Source organism: Macaca thibetana, chromosome 2 (genome assembly GCF_024542745.1).
Source record: "Macaca thibetana thibetana isolate TM-01 chromosome 2, ASM2454274v1, whole genome shotgun sequence".
Taxonomy (NCBI): Eukaryota; Metazoa; Chordata; class Mammalia; order Primates; family Cercopithecidae; genus Macaca; species Macaca thibetana.
Window position 1 is genome coordinate 131723354 of NC_065579.1, and position 13258 is coordinate 131736611.

General features: G+C 40.4%; 1 protein-coding gene across 5 annotated transcripts in view; it reads left to right on the forward strand.

Annotated features, from left to right (window-relative positions):
- CNTN4 (contactin 4) overlaps window positions 1-13258 on the forward strand; it is a 975811-nt gene that overhangs the window by 92435 nt on the left and 870118 nt on the right. The window lies entirely within an intron of this gene.

The following is a 13258-nucleotide window of genomic DNA, read 5'->3' on the forward strand; positions in this document are numbered from 1 at the left end:
AACCAAAGCCATACATGGAATGTCATATTTGAGAATGATGCTCACATAACCACCCCAAGCTACAAAGATGCCATAAGCCTTTACCCCAAATGTGTCAGAGATGGAAGATACTACTCTCCTATTAGAAGAAACAAATACATTTGGAAAAAAATATTTTTGGATAGGATAACAGAGACTGTCCTCTTCAGAGAACAGCGTAGTGAAATATATTTTGTTCACATAAACTGCAATTTTCTTTTTTTGTTTTTTCTTTTTTTGAGATGGGGTCTCGCTCTGTCACCTAGGCTAGAGTGCAGCAGCGTGATCATGGCTTACTGCTGCATCAATCTCTTGGGTTTAAGCGATCCTCCCATCTCAGCCTCCTGAGTAGCTGGGACCACTATCACACACCATCACACCTGGCTAATTTTTGCATTTTATTATTATTATTTTGGTAGAAACGAGGTTTCACCATATTGCCCAGGCTGGTTTGAAACTCCTAGGCTCAAATAATCCACCAGCTTTGGCCTCCCAAGGGTGAGAATTTTACAGGAGTGAGCCACCACACCAGCCTGAAATTTTCATTAAAAAGAACTTCCCTTCCAGGAAGGGATGAAGGAGGACTTTTAGCCCAGTAGAAATGACAGCCCAAAGAGACAGAGCCCAGAGCATGGGTGAGGGTGAGCTGTGGTATCTCGAAACCTAGACACCTGTTGGTGGAGCCAGCTTGGGAACACAGGCTAATTGGGAAGTATGGAAGGAGGATGCTTCAGACACTATTGACTTTTTCAGTGTTGCTAGGACCTCTGTTCCTGTTTATGAACCACTTGCTTGTTATGGTTGGAATGTTTGTGTCCCCTCCAAAACTCATGTTGACATTTAATCTCAGGTGAAACAATATTATGAGGGAGGGCCCTTAGGAGGTGATGAAGTGCCCTATAAAAGGCCTGGAGGGGGCGAGTTACCCCTCCATCCCTTCATGTAAGGACACAACATCATCCTCTGGAGGATGCAGCAACAGGGCACCATCTTGGACACAGAGAGCTGCCTTCACTAGACACTGAACCTGCTGGCACCTTGGTCTTGGACTTCCCAGCCTCCAGAAGTGTGAGAAACAAATTTCTATATTTATGAATGACCCAGTCTGTGTTATTTGTTTATAACAGCACAAATGGACAAAGATGCTGCCCCTTCTCCAAAAATTCAGGTCCTCAAAATCTGTGTGAAGGCTGCAGGAAGTGGCTTTTGTTACATTGCTTTGCTTAAGAAGGGAGAGTGGTCTACAATCACGGCACCGTTTACCTCCAAGCTCTGCCTGGGCCTAGATTCGTCATTGTGTGACTGTCATGTTATCTTCAGTGTCCACACCACTCAGAGACAACTTTGGTTTGAATGGGGCCTGGCCTGGGCTTTTTTCAGAGGCTGACATTGATTTGGCATTAGCAGGGCACCTTACTGGCTTTTGTTTTCTCTCTTGGGATGTATCCACTGAGACAAATGACTCATCCATTCTCTGAATTTAGTTTTTTGAGGAGCCTGTCTTCTTTGGGGCAGAAATTGGGACACATTGCTCACCAGGGTCTCTCTCTTCCTATGAACTTTGCAGGAAAGTGCTTTCCCTCTAGTGTGTGAAGTCCCCAATCCTGTGTCCAAATTCTGGATTCTTTACTAATTGGATACGGCTATTATAGGATTCCCATTTTTTTTCACTTTGCTGTAAATTGGTATCCCAGATCTTTCAGGAGGGCCTGAAACTTAGGGCATTCGAGCTCTTGCTACCCAAGGGTACTTTCTATGTACTCTAAGTGGATCTATAAAACATGGGAAGGTGCCATATCCCCACAGTGTATGCTATGGGGATGAGGCTGTGAGCCATTAGCAAATTTTCTGGGTCAGTGGGCACTTAAGTGGTACGATCATGAGCCCGGCTGTCAGACTGTGCCTCTATTTAGAGTTTTAACTAAGAAGAAAGATGGTCTTCAGGGCATGATTTCCGGAGATCTTGGACTGCCAATAATGGTACAAAGTATTTCTTGGTTATTATAGCCCTTAGACTACCCAAATTGTCATTGAATATTTGGGAGATTCTAAGCTAATTAGTTCTCAGAGTGCTTAATTTATTTGATTTTCTGGTTTTGTTTTATGAGGCATGTGGGACTCCATAGCCTTAATTATGCCATATCCTTGGAACCATTGGTCCTTGAAGGCACCTCTAACTTCACCTCGTAGCTCTAGTCTCTGAAGCACGCCTCTGCTATGGCTGGAGTCCGTCCCCTGGGGCACAATTCCGATTCTTATTCCTGGGTTCACGATCTGCTGTTGTTTAACTTATAGTTAGCTCTGGGTTGCCCTTTTGGCCCCCATTTTAGTCACATTCTGCCAGGTTCTGTCTTAGTTGTAGTGTGTGAGAGGTGACAATATTTACTATGTGCAGAGATGTATTTTCCGTCTGCCCTAACCTAATGAGTCTATGCAAGGCCCTTGCAAATATCAAAGCAGGACCACCTTGTGCCACTAGCCTTGCTTACCCACAGGAGAGGACTAGATGCCACATTTTTCTCCCATAATTATCTGTTTTCTCTCAGCTCAGATTTTGAGTCTGCCTCTGAAACATGGGTTTCTGAGTAGGGAAAGGTGGCATGGTGAAAAGGCCAGGATTGAGATGTTCTCTTTTGACACCATGGTTTTATGGATTCAAGGACCATGAGAAGTGCACCCCACTTCTGCCACTTGTGAAAGCAAATCAAGTGGGTTTTAAAATGACAGCAAGAATGAAAAGGGAGAAAAAAAAGTGGGTTTGCCCTACTTGTCAAGTGCCTGGATCAAGGAAGGATCAAGGAGGCTTTCTGAGCCCCTTGATTGGTTATCTTTTGAGCCCTTCCCCAGTTCATTCCCTAGGTGAAATTTTCTGCATCTTCTAAATAGAATTTTCCTGGGTGCATCAGTACAATCCACTTGAGATCCTTGTTGCTCTGGCCCTTCGACATGGAAGTCCTTGAGAGTCCATATTTACCTTTCAATTGAGAGGTTCCTAATAATTTATCTTTAGGCTGCATCAGCAAGAGTCTCTAGGATGCTGTAGGCCTGGTCCTTCTCTTGTTCTGTGAGCCTATGTTGAAGGCCGTGTCCAAGTTCCTTCCTCATTCCCTTGCTGAAAACAAATTCTTCAGGAAAGATAGAGACTAGGACATATGATGAGAAGGTCAGGCTGTCCTGGGGAAGATTGGGAGCTGGAGGCATGGAGGCTTCCAAAGATCTCTGGGCCTCAATAGGTAAATAAAGTCCAGAAATCTTTTAGCTATTTCTGCTGCAGTGCCATTTCAGGTGTAGAATTTCAGGTTGGGTGAGCAACTATACTTGTTTCTGGGTTCCAGGGAGGGATACTCTCTAGGTCTTAATCTGAGAAGGAGAGAGGGTTGAAATCTGGCCTCTCAGGTTATCTCTGAGCCAGATAGAAAGGCAGTAATTAGGGCAAAGTTGCAGAAAGATGATGGAGCTGGGCCTTGGCGTGGGATACAGGTTGCAGCTGAGGAAGCAGTAGGAATTCTTTAGCCTGCATTAGTCTTTGGATGGCAATGGGCTTCACATTGATAATAAAACAAAGGGAGACTCTCTTGGGGAACAGCTGCCACAGACTAAGACTGTAAGCTACAAAGACTTCCCTGTGCCCTCCTAAGAGAGTTAACTTTACTTGCGCTGCAAATCATGTCCCAAGTTCTTGATATTTGGGAGATGCTATGTACACTGCAGCTGCTCTGCTTCCCCTTCAGTGCTCTGGAGGGACTGAGGATTTTGCCTTGTTCATCATTAAGTAATTCTATGGAATTCAGAAAATTCAGCCAATAACCTGGCCTGAGATGTTTTGGAAATGACCTTTCCTTCTTTTTTTGTTTTCCAAAATCTGAAAATCCAGTTTCTTTTTGACTCATGTCTTCAAATGCTTATTGACATCCAGGCTAAAAAAGAAAAGGTTGCCAGCTTCCACATGCAGGGTGTGCCCAGGCAGGGGTCTGTGATGTGTGGAGAGAAAGATGCTCTTGACGTAAAACACAGTGCAAGGAGTTAGGGAAGAACAAGTCCTTCACCGATGCCTGCCGCTAGAAGGCTGACCTGGAAGTTGGAGTCCATGCCTGAGTACCTTCAAACAGAAGAGGCTAACCAGCTGAAGAACTCGGCAGATCTCTCTGGGATGGTACTCAGTGCAATAACAGGCACAACAAATTGAGTTAAGGTGTATATAGTAGTGCTGGGATAGAGAGGGTCAGTGTTGTAGTACGTCAGATACACGAATCAGTTTGATCCATGGAATGGGCTGATGGTTGAGAGACACTGATACCCCGAGAGAGGAGTCAGGCAAGGCCATATTCCTCTCACCTATATGTTGACCCTGAAAAACAATAACAAAAACAAAAAAATGAGGGACTGGAGCCCCATTCTGACTTTCCTCTCTCTCAGCAACATGGCGCTCTTCATTATTCATGAAAAATACAACTTTCCATAGAACTCTGTGTCCATTCCTGTGTTATTCATTTTTTAAAGTGACTGAAATATTTTCTAATGTTCTTTGTAAAACTCAAATAACGAACTTTCAGTGAGTGATTCTCAGGTGACTATCTAGTCAGTAACCTTCTGCCAAGGATGGATGCCAAATTTTAGACCTGTGGTTACCAGAGGTAAGTTTTTATCATCTGATCTGATGACTTTAGAGACTCATCATTGCTCCTCAAATCAGTTGTGACACAAAGGCTTGGACCAGTGTCTCCTCATACAGGAAGGTGATGATGAACAAGTGCTGTGAGACTCTGCTTTCCTGCAGATACACTGTGCTTTCTTAATAGTCCATTTCAAGGTCACTGAATCAGTGTTTGAGATTCTACCCCAGAGTCCTCTGTGAGTTTATGTGTGAGCGTTGGCAAGAAGCCTTCTGCCCCGCTCTAACCTTTGCCCTGCTCAGTCTGTTCCACTAGAAGGATAATGGTCAAATATTTCCTGAGACATTTCATCTCATTGATTTAGTAAAATTCAAAGAAGAGTAGAAATGACAAGAGTCAATCTAAGCAGTTGGGTGGATCTAGGGTTCCCACATCTGACTTTTGTGTGTGTGTGTGTGTGTGTGTGTGTGTGTGTGTGTCTTTGTGGGTTTTTTTTTTTCTGAAATATTGATTAAAAAGGAATTTTTCTAGAGGAAGCACAAAAACCGAAGGAGGTGTCCTACACTACACAGGGAAAATAAAATAGATAAAATGCTTCAAAAAGTTGAGCTGGAGTTCTGCCGTGGGCTTAAAGGGTCTTTAGGAGCTAGAGAGATTTCTCCATTTTTTTTTTTCTGCAGCACATTACTTCCTTTAGAACTGGGTACTGAATGTGAATACTCTAGTCTATAGTTCCAGGCCAGCATCTCAGAGCTATGGGAAAGTCTGCTTGGGTGGTGGGTGGGAGGGCAATAAAAGATGAAGTTATAGGACCCCCGTTCTCCATTCATCCTAGCAGATCTCACCATCCATCCTCAGCCTATTACATTTCTACAGCTTTGTTTGGGCTTGATATTTTCTAAATTCAACCTTGCAGCATAGTGCGTACATTGGTGTATGGTTTGGGGTCAGGACTTTATGCGTGTGCACACACACACACACACACAAATATATATCTCATAGACACACACACCCCTACCTTAGTACAATTTTTTATATAGTTCACATATATCCATGTATTAGCAGGGTTGGTCTTTATGTCTGAAGTTCTTGACTTTCATCTCACCAATTCAAGGCCCTTGAAAGTCTTGAGTTTTCAAGGAATTTTTGTGATTTCGCAGTGCTTGACTCTCTCAGAATCTCCTCTATCCTCATCTCAAGCTTAGTGGCATAATGTACTTTTGTTTTTGTTTTTGTTTGGTTTTGAAGAGATGGGGTCTGTCTTGCTATGTTGCCCAGGCTGGCCTCGAACTCCTGGGCTCAAGCGACCCTCCTGCCCCAGCCTTCCTAGTAGCTGTGACTACAGTCACGTGGAACCATGCCCAATTTATAATGTATTTTTAATGTGTGTGTGTGTGTGTTTTGGCATTAACCCAGACATAGAACTCAACTACCAGACCATTCTCAAATTTACCCAAAATAATCTGTTTTCACAAGAAAACCATTACTGAGCAGTGTAGCCCCTACATTAAAGATTTTCTAAGTGATACAAGCTGGAGAAAGGTGGGAGCACACCCCATAGCAAATGATTTTAAAAGCCATTCTTAGTAATTGTCCTCTACGTTCCCTTTGGGCTGCTTTGACCAGAGACCTCTCAAACCTCCCTTCTCTACTCATGTGGTGCTGCCACTAGGTTGATCCCTCTCTTCCATGACACCTCTGGCCCTCAAATATTTAAATTTTTTTCTTACCTAGTCATACTGGGCAATTCAGGTCTTCCAAGTTCATGCCCCAAACTGCATACAACTGAATTGGAAAGTGGGTGAGGTTATCTATTTAACAAAATTCTGCTACTTGTGAGAGCAGTTGGAGTTATACAGAGCAATAATTTGATTTGTTTTGAGCCACACACATGTTTACTTACTCTGTGAATGGCTTACTGATTTTTCTTTTCTACTTTCTAACTTTACACCAAAACCACCATTAGCTCCCCGCCACATAAAAAAAATAAATAATGAGGTCAAACATTTGTTGTTGTGATGGGTGACGTAGTGTGGGTGTGAGAGTGTGTATGTGTGTTTTGTCGTGTACTAGTGTGGTTGTGAGTGTGGATGTGTGTTTTGCCATGTGATCCAGGCATATAACAGACTTCTAATACAGCTTTACTATTAAGATGACAACTGCTGAAATTCAGTACTGCCTTTTGCCCTCGCTCTGATTTCCTTATTTCTCTCTTAGTGCATCAGCCTTGGGAATACCCAATCTTTCCCTCACTTAAGGTGCATCTTTACTGGAGTTGACAGCTTCTTTCTTTGCCCATATTCTCCTGCAACACAAGTTTCTCCATAGTTCCATCCCCCGAGAAAACTTAGACTTCAAGCTGCACCCCCTTATCTATTATCTCTTCAGTACAGAATTTCTTTCTTTTTGGAAAATTCCCTCCACATATCCTAGCATCTGCGGCATTGTCATTTATGGACTGATCTGGCTCTGACTCGTCCTAAAGCCTCAGTACTCTTCTATTAAAACACACACACACACACACACACACACACACACACACACACAAAATAAAACACTTCTAAGTTTGAAGGAGAAGGGGGGAAAAACACTTCTGATAAAGAACATCAGAGTGATAGAAAGGACTATAAAAATGACTCATCAACTTTATTCTTCAAAAGTATAAGTATAGTGAAAGAAAAAAATGCTGGAAAGGTTTACTGTTTAAAGGATACTATAATAAAGAGATGTGAAAACTAAGTGCAGTATGCAGCCGTAGACTGGATCTTGAAGTGGAAGATATACAATGTTAAAAGTAATATTACTGGGTGAATTAACAACATTGAAACACAGCCAGCAGATTAGATAACTGTTCAGTACAAATATAATCATGCACCATATAATGATGTTTCTGTCAATAATGCATCACATATGCATGACTAAGGCCCCTATAATATTATAATACTATATTTATACTGTATCTTTCTATGTTTAAATATGTTTAGATACACAAATACCATTATGTTACAGTTGCCCACAGTATTTGGGACAGTTACATGCTATACAGGTTTGCATGTGTAACCTGTATACAATATATATACAATACAATGTATAACTTATATACTGTTTGCAAGTATAACCTAGGAGCAATATGCTATCCCACCTAGCCTATGTGTGTAGTAGGCTGTATCATCTAGGCTTGTGTAAATACACTCTGTAATATTCCCACAATGATGAAATTGCCTAATGATACATTTCTCAAAACACATCCTTGTTGTTAAGTGATGTGTGACTGTTTTCAGTTCAATGAAGTTAGTAACTGTACTATGGGTATATAAGAAAATGTCCCTGTTTAGAGGAAATACTGAAATATCTAGATACAAGGCTCATCATCATGTTGTCTGTCTCAAATGTTCAGGGAAAATAATTATATGTATAATTATAGAAAGTGAATTGGGCCAGGCATGGTGGTTCATGTCTGTAATCCCAGCACTTTGGGAGGCTGAGGCAGGAGGATCACTTGAGCCCAGGAGTTTGGGACTAGCCTGGGCAACACAAGGAGATCCTATCTCTTGAAAAAAAAAAAAAAAAAATTAGCCAGGTGTGGTGGTGTGCTCCTGTAGTCCCAGCTCCTCAGGAAACTAAGGACCAAAAATCACTTGAGCCTGAGAGGTTGAGGCTGGAGGAAACCATGATCGCACCACTGCACTCCAGCCTGGGGGACAGAGCGAGACCCCATGTCAACAGAAAAGAAAGGAAAGAAATCAAATGGGATACAATGTTATATTTAAAGAAGAGTTTAATATGATGACTTGACCAGGGATATTCTTTATGGTACTGTACTCTCAACACATCGCTGGGTCTTTGGAAACTTGTCATTTCTCTTTCACCATAATAACCTCAGTTGAATCAATTTACTTCAATTCAATTTTTTAAGTGTGTGTGGAGCACTTCAAGGTGAAATGGGAAGAGTACTGAACTTGGTCTCCAAATTTCTGAATTTTGTCCTGGTTCTGCTATTTACTTGCTATTTGACTTGTACTAAATAAATTTACCTCTTTGGATCACAAAAAAAAAAAAAAAAAAAAAAAAAAAAAAGAAGAATAAATTGTTATTGGTTGAATTGTGTCCTGCCAAAACAGATATATTGAAATCCTCACCACCAGTCACCAGTCCCTCAGAATATGACTTTATTTGTAAATAGGATTGTTGTATGTGTAATTAGTTTAGATAATGTCATACTGGAGTAGAGTGGGCCCCCAACCCACTATGATTGGCATCATTATAAGGCAAGGGCCATGCGAAGATTGACAGGCAGGCACAATGCCATGTGAAAACAGAGGCAGAGATTGGAGTTATGGAGCTGCAAGCCGAGGAATGCCAAAGTTTGCTAGCAAACCACCAGAAGCCGTGAAGAAGTTTTCATGACAAATTTTAGAGGGAGCATGACCCTGCTCACACCTTGATTTCAGACTTCTAGCCTCTGGAACTGTGAGACAATAAACTCTTGTTTTAAGCCACCCAGTTTGTAGTATTTGGTTGCTGCAATACTGGAAACTAGATAGGAGATTTAGGTGTATTCTTTACTGTTCCTAGCAATTTTTAGTTTGGAAATTTTTGAAAATTACTAGAAAATACTTGAAGTTACTTGAAAATTTAAAAAATTTAAATGGACACACACTCTCCTCTCTTTCTCTCTTTCTCTGTCTCTGTCTCTGTCTCTTTCTCAGAAATAGGCAGCCTTTTACCACCTCCGCATCTACCAATATCTCTGTTGTGCTACTTTAATACCTTTTGCCAGCTCTCCTGCATTTCATTGTTCTCCACTCCCATCACTATGGTCTAGTCTCTGCATAGTGTGATCTTTTTAAATTGTGTATCAGGTCATAGCACTTCTCTGTTCAAGTCTTGCAGTGATCTTCCATTTCACCCTGAGCATAAGCCAAAGTCTTTACAATAACTTACAGATTTTTACTTAATGTGGGCCTATAATTTCTTCTACTACTGCTATTCCTCTTACTTTTTCCAAACCACAGTGGCCTTGAATATGTTAGGCATGAACATGTGTTTTACATTTTACTTTCTCTGGATCTTCTGACTACCAAGTCACCTCCTTTTAATTCCTTCACATCTTTGCTCAAATTGTATCCCATTGAATCTATGCAGATACCCCTTTCCCCGGAATCCCTCCAATAGTACCATTTTCCTTTACCGTCCTATGTTTCCTTCATCGCACTGTTTTCATTGCTTATTTACTGTTTTGGATTTTCATTGGGCTGTTCCCACTATAATATGAATTCCTCAATAACAAGGGTCATTTTTGGTTGTCTTCTGCTATATCTCAAGTACGAAGTGTACAGTGGATGCTCAGTAATTATCTGTTGAATGAATGCCACTTTAAATGGGACTGTCTTAAATCAGACTATATTCATTGATAGGAAATTTTTTAAGTAAATGAAAATTTAGTTATCCTTTCTTTCTCTAGTCACATCTAACTATCTAGAGGAGGGTAACTTACAAGTTACCTGCTTAAATGTGTGTGACACTTCTCACCCTATCCCCTTGCTTCTGCTTTCACCATGTGACCTGCCTGCTCCTGCTTCACCTTCTGCTATGAGTAAAATCTCTCTGAGGCCTCCCCAGAAGCCAAGTAGATGCTGGTGCCATGCTTATATGGCCTGCAGGACCAGGAACCCATTAAAACTATTTTCTTTATAAGTTATCCAGCCTCTACTTAGTCTGTTTCATGTGAAATAATCTTTCATTTTGTTTAAAAATGTATGGCTATCTTAGTGATTGTTTGCAATCATGGCTAATTATCAAGTATTGATTTCTTAGGGTAGAATTTTAAAAAATGCAATAGAAGCAGAATTCTCGCTGTGTTTTGTAGAGACCAATGTGGCTCTTCAGTCATCCCTCCAAGCCTGCATTATTATAAAAAGTAAATGCCTTTTTAGGGGAGCTACTTCTTTAGTCTTATTAATGGCTACCCGCATCTGTTCCGACTCTCGCTCGCTAGTTGTTTCTTTCACTTACATTCCATGAAATGGGAACGTTATTAGGAAGTTTTTGGCCACAGGTAAAAGTACACACTGACTCATCAGGCTTAAATGTGATCAGCTTTATTATTGTACTTAAAGAGAACCTCTATTGGGCTGAATGTTTCTCTCAATTAGCCAGTAAGCGTTCCCCATAACGTTTCACAGACGTTTTCATGTGCTCTTATTGGCTGGGATTGTGTCATATGCTTTTATTCAAACCAATTATTGGTAAGCGGAATGGAGTAATCAGGATTAGTTTATACCAAGTATTGGCAAACTTTTTCTGTAAAGGGCCAGAGGGTAAGTACTTTAGGCTTTGCAGGCAATACAGTCTCTGTTGCAGTTAGTCAACTTTGCCAGTAGTATAGTTTGGTTGCTGTCCCCTTTAAATCTCATATTGAATTGTAATCTCCACTGTTGGAAGTGGGTCCTGGTGGGAGGTGTTTGGGTCATTGAAGTGAATCCCTCATGGCTTGGTGCTCTCTTTGCAATAGCGAGTGACTTCTTGTGAGATCTGCCTGTTTAAATGTGTGTGACACTTCCCACTGCACCCCCTTGCTTCTGCTGTTGCCATGTGACCTGCCTGCTCCTGCTTCACCTTCTGCTGTGAGTAAAATCTCTCTGAGGCCTCTCCAGAAGCCGAGTAGATGCTGGTGCCATGCTTATATGGCCTGCAGAACCATGACCCAATTAAAGCTGTTTTCTTTATAAGTTACACAGCCTCAGGTATTTCTTTATAGCAATGCAAGAATGACCTAATATAGCCTTTGTAGCACAGAAGCAACCAGAGACTCTCTATAAAAGGATGGTGTGACTTTGTTCTAATAAAACTGTACTTACAAAACAAATATCCTGCTTTGCTTTATAGAGTCCTGGTTTAGACTAATTTGGATTTAACCTTTAGTCACATCATCAGGTTTGAGGAGAGAGAGATAAACTCTCAAAAAAAATTCATACTCATACTCTTCCGTTGGGTAAAAAAAAGATGATGGCCATTGGTTAGACAGCAACTGTGTGCCTTACACAGGGCACTCTATGTTGAGTTTGAAATTTTCTTGCTATTAATATATAGACATGCAAAAAATATTTTAAAAAGAAATTTATAAACCTGTGGTTTAGCTCTGAGAACTAGGTTGTGGTAATTAGAAATGAATACTCAAGAAGGTAGTTATTGAATTTCATCCTTTAATTTTTCTTCCTAGAGTATAAATGTAGTTTTGTAATCAACTATAAATTTCTCATGAAATCAGAAAGAGGGAATCAGAAGATGGATAGATTCTACTCTAGCAATTCTGGCTCCACTGGTGCTTATGTTTAATGAGTTAAAAGACATGTGGCAAAACAAATGAGTACAAATTACTAAGATGAAACAATTTATAGATTACTACTAAATGCAGGTCATAGAGGAAGTGTAGATGTTAAGAGATGTTGAATAGATTTTTTAATATTTTCTTGAGCATTAGCTCTTTCATTCAGTATGCTACCAGAGTACTAGCATGTGCATTATAATGAAAAAGTTCAATTTGTGAGGAGTTTGACTGTCTTACAAAAATAAAAGTTTTATTGTCATGTATTAATATTTTATTATTAACATTTTTGATTGGGAAATCATAATCGTATACATTTATAGAGTAAAATGTGTTTTGATATATGTGTACAATGTAGAATGATTAAATCAAGTTAATGTATCCATCACCTCACTTAATTTTTTATGATGAGCCATTTAAAATTTATTTTCTTAGTTATATTTATTCGTTTATTTATTTTTGAGATGGAGTTTCGCTCTTGTTGTCCAGGCTGGAGTGCAATGGCACGATCTCAACTTATGGCAACCTCTGCCTCCTAGGTTCAAGTGATTCTCCTGCCTCAGCCTCCCGGGTAGCTGGGATTACAGGCATGCACCACCATGCCCGGGTATTTTTGTATTTTTAGTAGAGACAGGGTTTCTCCATGTTGGCCGGGCTGGTCTTGAACTCCTGACCTCAGGTGATCCACCCACCTCGGCCTCCCAAAGTACTGGGATTACAGGCGTAAGCCACCACACCTGGCCTCTCTTCTTAGTTATTTTGATATATACATTAGTATTGATTATAGATACATAGATATATACATATATATATATAAAATAGTCACCTTGCTGTGCAACAGATCTCAAAACCTATTCTTCCTCCAGTCTATCTGAGACTTTATACCCTTTATCCTCATTCCTCCCTTCCTATACTCGCAGTCTCTGGAAACCATCCTTATAGTCTCTACTTCTGTGAGTTCAACTTTTTTAGATTCCACATATAAGTGAGATCATGCAGTATTTGTCGTTCTATGCCTGGATTATTTCACTTAGTATGACATCCTCCAGATTTATCCATGTTGTCCAAAATGACAGGATTTCATTCTTTTTCATGTCTGAATATTATTCCATTGTCTACATATACCACATTTTCTTTATCTGTTCACCCATTGATGGATATTTAGCTTGATTCCATATTGTAGCCATTGTGAAAAATGCTTCAACAAACATGGGAATGAAGATGTCCCCTTGATGTATTGTTTCAGTTCCTTTGGATATATAACCAGCAGTGGTATATATTCCTGGATCATATGGTAGTT